The sequence below is a fragment of the Episyrphus balteatus genome, chromosome 1 (genome assembly GCF_945859705.1).
Source record: "Episyrphus balteatus chromosome 1, idEpiBalt1.1, whole genome shotgun sequence".
NCBI lineage: Eukaryota > Metazoa > Arthropoda > Insecta > Diptera > Syrphidae > Episyrphus > Episyrphus balteatus.
The window spans coordinates 70,228,191-70,235,078 of NC_079134.1; the positions used below are offsets into that span (position 1 = coordinate 70,228,191).

General features: G+C 33.3%; 1 long non-coding RNA gene across 1 annotated transcript; it reads right to left on the reverse strand.

The window, feature by feature from the left end:
• Nucleotides 1-2,574: 2,574 nt before the first annotated feature.
• LOC129906279 (uncharacterized) lies at nucleotides 2,575-4,021 on the reverse strand. Its single transcript, XR_008770762.1, has 3 exons — nucleotides 3,874-4,021; nucleotides 3,757-3,793; nucleotides 2,575-3,569 (listed from the first exon to the last, which is right to left on the reverse strand). It is a non-coding gene; the product is annotated as an uncharacterized LOC129906279 (long non-coding RNA).
• Between the last annotated feature and the right edge of the window lie 2,867 nt (nucleotides 4,022-6,888).

A 6,888-nucleotide genomic window follows, 5' to 3' on the forward strand; every position in this document is an offset into this window, starting at 1 on the left:
TACCAATAAAACAGCGACATTACCCAATCTCACCTGTTATACAGAAGTTGATGTACGCGGAACTTGACCGGATGCTCGACCTCGGAGTCATAGAAGTCAGCAATAGTGCATATAGCTCTCCCGTTGTGCTGGTGAGAAAACCTGGGAAGAACAGACTTTGCTTGGACTCACGTAAAGTGAACGCGGCTACAAAAAAATTTGCATATCCGCTACCACACATAGAAGGACTTATAAGCCGCTTGCAAGACACTCATTTTATATCCAGCATTGATTTAAAGGATGCTTTCTGGCAGATTCCACTGGAGGCCAAGTCAAGGGAGAAGACAGCCTTCACAGTCCCTGGACGACCATTGTATCAGTTTACGGTGATGCCGTTTGGACTGTGCAATGCCGCTCAGAGAATGTGCAAGCTGATGGACAAAGTCATTCCCGGTCGTATGAGGGAGAATGTCTTTGTCTATCTGGATGATCTTTTGATTTGTTCGCCAGATTTCGAATCGCACATTAAAGCATTAGAGGAGGTAGCAAAATGTTTGCGTGACGCTGGTCTCACTATAAACGTGGAGAAAAGCAAATTCTGCTTCAAGGAGATTAAGTACCTTGGTTATTTCATCGGCGATGGGTGTATAAGAACTGACCCAGATAAAGTCTCGGCGGTAAAGGACTTCCCAATTCCAAAGACTTCTAAGCAACTCCGTCGGTTCCTGGGAATGACAGGCTGGTATAGAAGGTTCATACCAAATTATGCGACCATTTCAGCTCCAATGACCGATTGCCTGAAGAAAGGCAAATTATTTTGCATGACAGACGAAGCGGTCAAGGCCTTCGAGGAGCTGAAAAACATGTTGGTATCAGCGCCTATATTAACGAACCCGGACTTTTCGAAGCACTTTTACATTCAGTGCGATGCATCGACTTCAGGTGTAGGGAGTGTCCTTTTCCAGAAAGATGCTGAGGAGAACGAACGACCCATAGCATTCATGTCTCAGAAACTGAATTCCGCTCAAAGGAATTATACAGTGACTGAACTTGAATGCTATGCGGCCGTTCTGTCGGTAAAGAAGTTCAGGGCATACATTGAGGGATTACCATTTACCATAATAACGGATCATGCCAGCTTAAAATGGCTTATGACCCAAAAGGATCTATCGGGGCGACTAGCCAGATGGAGTTATAAGTTGCAGGTTTTCGTTTTCAAAATTGAACATCGAAAGGGTGTCCTCAATGTAGTCCCTGATACTCTCTCACGTATCCATATGGACGAGCTCAATCCCGAAATAGAAATGCAGGAAGTTGATCTCAGTTCTCCATATTTCTGTTCTCAGGAATATGAGGAACTGAAGAAAACAGTGACGGAAAACCAAGAAAGATTGCCTGATGTATGTGTTTCGGAAGGTTTCGTTTACAAACGGACAGACAAAAGAACCGGTGACGAGCTTCAAGAAGACAGAGCCTGGAAGCTCTGGGTTCCGAAGGAGTTGCATAGAAGCCTCTTGGAAGCGGCACATAATTCACCAGCTGCAGGACATGGAGGAATCCATAAAACTCTGGCAAAATTAAGACAAAAATACTTTTGGCCAAATATGACCACAGATGTACGTGATCATGTAAGTTCATGTGAAATCTGCAAGTGCAATAAACCATTATCTGTGATATCACGACCTCCGATGGGAAATCAAGTCGTGACAGAAAAACCTTTTCAAAGGTTATATATAGATTTTTTAGGACCGTACCCTAAAACGAAAGCAGGGAACACACACATTTTTATTTGCCTAGATCACTTCAGCAAATTTGTTTTCCTAAAACCAATAAGAAAAGCTACATCAGTGATAATAGTTCAGTACTTAGAAGAAAACATATTTCATATTTTCGGAGTACCAGAGTACATCCATTCAGACAATGGAAAACAGTTTGTCTCTGAACTGTTTTCCAGCTTTCTCAAGAGATATGGTGTTAAACACATCAGAACCGCATTTTATTCGCCACAAGCGAACGCATTTGAAAGAGTAAATCGTTCAGTATTAGCTAAAATTAGATCATATCTAGAAACAGATCAACGGAACTGGGACACACATGCAAGCAGTGCAGCATTTTCACTAAGAAGTGTAATCCATGATTCGATTGCGTTCGAACCATACTACGCAGTATTTGGTTCGCAAATGGTGCAACATGGAGGTTCGTATGAACTTCTACGAAAATTAAATGCTTTAAAAGATGGAAACATAACAATAAATAACAATAATGACAAACTCGAATTAATAAGAAAGAAAATTTTTGAAAATCTTAAATTGGCTCATGAAAAAACAACAAAAACGTATAACACTAGATGTAGAGACATTAAATATAATGTAGGTCAGATAGTTTACAGACGAAATTTCAAACAAAGTAGCTTAGCAGACTCGTATAACGCAAAATTAGGTCCTAAATTCTTGAAATCAATTGTACTTAAAACGGTTGGAAACTCTTTGTATGAAATAGGGAATCTCCGAGGAGAAAAAGTAGGAGTTTTTCATGCAAAAGATCTGCATACTTAAAAAAAAAAAAAAAAAAAAAAAAATCTTGATAATCCGTTCTACTAAGACAAGTCTCTATAGTATATCTTGAATTCTGTGATAAAACTACTTCGTGAATTATGTGCTCTTATTTTATAAACCCTACTTCTGTGATAAACTTCCTTTGAAGTTAGAATCACTCTTATTTTTGTGTAAAACTTACACCTCTACATCTGTGATATACAACTGTGATACAATTCTGTGATATTTTTGCATGTCCGATATTTATCCGATTATTTTATATGTATTTATTTAGTATCAGAGATTTACTTTTATTTATTTAGCTTTGTCTTTTAAATTTGTATTTACTTTTATAGTCAATTTCATTTTTTTTTAATTTTAATGTGCAATATAGTTTTAAGAACAAACATCTGTGATACTAAGAAAATTTTTTTTGTATAAATTCCCTCCACTGAGATACCTACGTAACGAATTTTTTTTTGTCAACCAAAAATGTTCCGACTAATCTTCATCACAACAAAAAAAAAAAAAAAAAAAAAAATCGAAAAATTCTGTCAGTGTATAATCGCACTATTTGTCATAATAAATGCCCGGCTTAATCAGTAGAGCGGGAGAGTTCAGGGCGGGGCTCTTGCCACACGTTGAATGATTTAAAATTCATTAATAGGTCAATAATACCACCAGATCCACTTCTTTTTACGATGCTCATGACCTCACGACCACTCAGCCATAATCATCGAGCTTGTAACGTGGCAATGGCGGCATTTTTATCATTAAAATTCATACTTAAAAACTAACATGCACATATCTAACTACCATCATAATTAAAATAAAACTTAATAATAATAACTTAAATATAAACTAACTACTCATGCCATAACTAATCTACTATCATCATACATAAGTGTAGGGAGGAGGTGATCATACACACCCCCTCAACCTATCCAGCAACATTATGTGATCCTCGATCCATCCATCCAGTTTCCCCTGTTTCTGAATGCATATTATATTCATAGATACAATAATTACAAGCATAGTTGCATTCCGAGAATATATCTGAAATTAAATGAGATATGGTTAATACGATTATCTTATATGTTAAAATAGATGAGATAGATAAGCAGAAAAAAAATTCAAGCGACTATCTCAGCCTCATCCATTGAGATTAAGGCCAAGATGTCTCCCATTTCTATTGATATTTTTTTTTTTTTTGCCAATCTATCCAATCATCCAAAATACTTACCCTGCACCTTTTCTTTGATGTTCCTCAGAAACTAAAACTAAAAATATAAAGAAAAGAAAGTAAAAGAAATGTTAAATTTTATATAAAAAGTATTAAAACAAAACAAATAAAACTTACCAAAGACCTGTTGCCCATCTTCCACCACGTTGAGTTTTCTTTTATATATTTACACAATTAATTTTGACACTTAACCACAAACACGATTTATCTCACTCTAAAGGGAGAGTGAAGAGTATGGATATACTTTATTTTCTCAAGTCGGCCATTGCTTTTTGGGACAAATGCAAAAAGGAGAAAAAAAAAAAAAGTAGCAAAGAAAGTGATTGTAGTAGATTGTTTTATAGGAAGCTTAGATCGTAACCGGAAATGAGATATTTAGTGGCGGTTACACCTTGAATTCCAAAGAAAGTAGTAAAATTGCACGAAATATTAAGAATAGTCTTATAGAAAGCTTATAGGATTAAAATCTGCAATAGATACTCTGTGATAGTAGTTTTAAGATAAAAATAAGATTTCAAACTGTGATAATAGGTGTAAGGTAGGAATAAATTTATTAGTACAATAGTATTAAATGTTAGTAAGCGATATAGTAGTATTATATAACCAATATTGTCTAGAAGATTAAGGAAGACAAACGACAAAACCTCTACTAATATCCAGCTATCTTACGGGGATGATTTATGTATTTATAAAACAAAGAAAATTTGGGTTTATGTACACTTAGGATCTTTGTTAGAATGATTAGACAAAGGGTAATCAGATAGATTACAAATCTTGATCAGTCCGGTGCTATTAGAACTTTGTACTGCCTTTTAATTTAATTCGATTTTATTTCAAAAATAGAAAAGTGTTGAAGTTTATAACTTTTCAATAAAAGTAAATAAAAATAATAATTAAAATGAAATAAAAGCAAAGTTCAAGTTATTTTAATAAAAAAAAAAAAAATACTTTAGTCACCGAAAGTGCTCCTAATTATTTGAAGTGCTCAAACCCCTAAAAGACTTCAAAAAGATAATAGGATAAAACGAGAAAATTTCAATATTTCAATTTGAATAATACGCAGAGGTATGTTAACAAATCCAGGTATGGGTGAAATGGTGATCTAACGTAGATTTTATTTCCGTATAGGTACTAATTAGTGATCCAGGGGCTCCGCATTTCAAGGTGGACACGAAAGGTGCCTCTGCCCCCTTTTTTTTTACATTTGTAAGGATACCAATAGATGTCAGGGTATTACTCTATAAATAGTAAAGGAGTTGTTGAGAGGAAAGAAAATCCATGATCCTGATTTCGAAGGATAAAAGGACCTGACACAAATACTCCATACATATATTGAGATAGTGGTAGACAAGGTCTACAAAAATCACATAAAATACATTGAACAATTACAAAAAAAAAAAAAAGATAATTTTTGAAATACATTATCTAAAAGAACAAACAAAAAAAAAAAAAAAAGAAAAGAGTGTCGTAAAGTTAATTTTATTGTTAATAATTTTTTTTTTTTTAAATTAAATTTTAAATCAGTAATTTTTTTTTATAACGTAAATTTAAAATAACGTAATTGAAAAAGTGTCAAATCACAATCTGTCCTTGAAGTGTGCTTTGTTCGCGCAAAAGAAATTTTTAATATTACATATATAAAAAGGTATCGTTCCTGATCTGTGCTGCCGGCAGGACGTCGAGGGACGAGGATAAAACGTGAGTACATTTTTATTGTTAAAAATTTTCTGGGACGAACAAAGATACCCCAGGCCAACATATACATATATATATATGCCTTTAAGAACAGAAATTGGTTATTTTCTTTTTTTTATTTAGTTTAAAAATAAATTTTTTTTGAAATTAATTAATTCTTTTTAAATGAATTCTATACATAATACATTAATGATATTAAAATTTGATATTTCACAAGATAAATAAATGATTTTCCTTTTTATAACGAAGTTGGAAATTTCTTGATGAACGCTAAATTATAAATATGATGTGCTAAATATAAAGCGATCAGGTGTGTGAAGGTCTTTGTCAGATCGTTTAAGAAGAGACGATTTGGACATGACGTGATATAGTTTTTTTTAGATTCTTAGCTGGTAAGCGAATTAGGGGCCATTTTCTACAAAATTTAGGCCAAAGAAGATGGCAATGGTATGTTTTTCAAACATAGGGGAGGGATGGCCAAGCTTATGCCAATAACACCAGGTAAGCCTTCTTGGTTCTAGCGAACCATTATCTTGATGTGACGATGGATATAGGGATAAAGATATTTTATCTTTTATAAGAAAGATAAAAAGTAAATTAGGTTTAGAATAGTTAGATATAAGGGGGGGTATTATTAATAACTAATATAGTATTCTCTACTTTAGTTAAAATTAGAGGGTAAGGATTATTTAAACTATATAAATTTAAACATACAATTTAAATAAAAATTAAATAAACTAGGTTAATTAGGTTAATAAATACATTTATCTAAATTTTCAATAGGGTATGATATCGTTGTTTATCCATTCTTACATCGGGGTAATGGCATAGGCATTGTGAGTTATGTGCATTTCATTTTACTTTCTACCGTCTGATCTTAAGTCCGTCTGATTTACATAATTTAGTAGCTTTCTTTCTATTCTTCTTTTTATTTTATATTCTTCTAAAATCGGCATGATAATTTTTTTTTGAGATTGAGCGAGCGTGTCAGTAAAGGACAAGAACCACCCCGTCCGACGAGCCTTAGCCGTGCCCGAGACAAGCATGCCGCCGTCCTTCTACGAAACACAAAAGTTGCCACTTTGGTACAAGTAAAGCTCATTTCAACTTAAGTCTGAATGTTTAAAAAATTGTTGACGAATGACTAATGTTTCATTAATTAATTTATCAACAAGTCCAGCCATGTAAAGTCAAAAAATAAAAAGTTTTTTTAGAAAAAAGTAGTTTTGGTTTTTTGTTAATTTCTCGAAAATCACAAGATATTTTTCATTTTGGTTTTCTGTTTTTGTTTCAAAATAAATAAGAGCATCGAATTTTAAAAACTAAATTAGTACTTATTTACATGAAATTTTGAAAAAAATTACTTTGACATTTTTTTCTTCAAAATTTTGATTTTAAAAATTAATTTTTCAAAAACTGTGCCATAAAATGGATTTG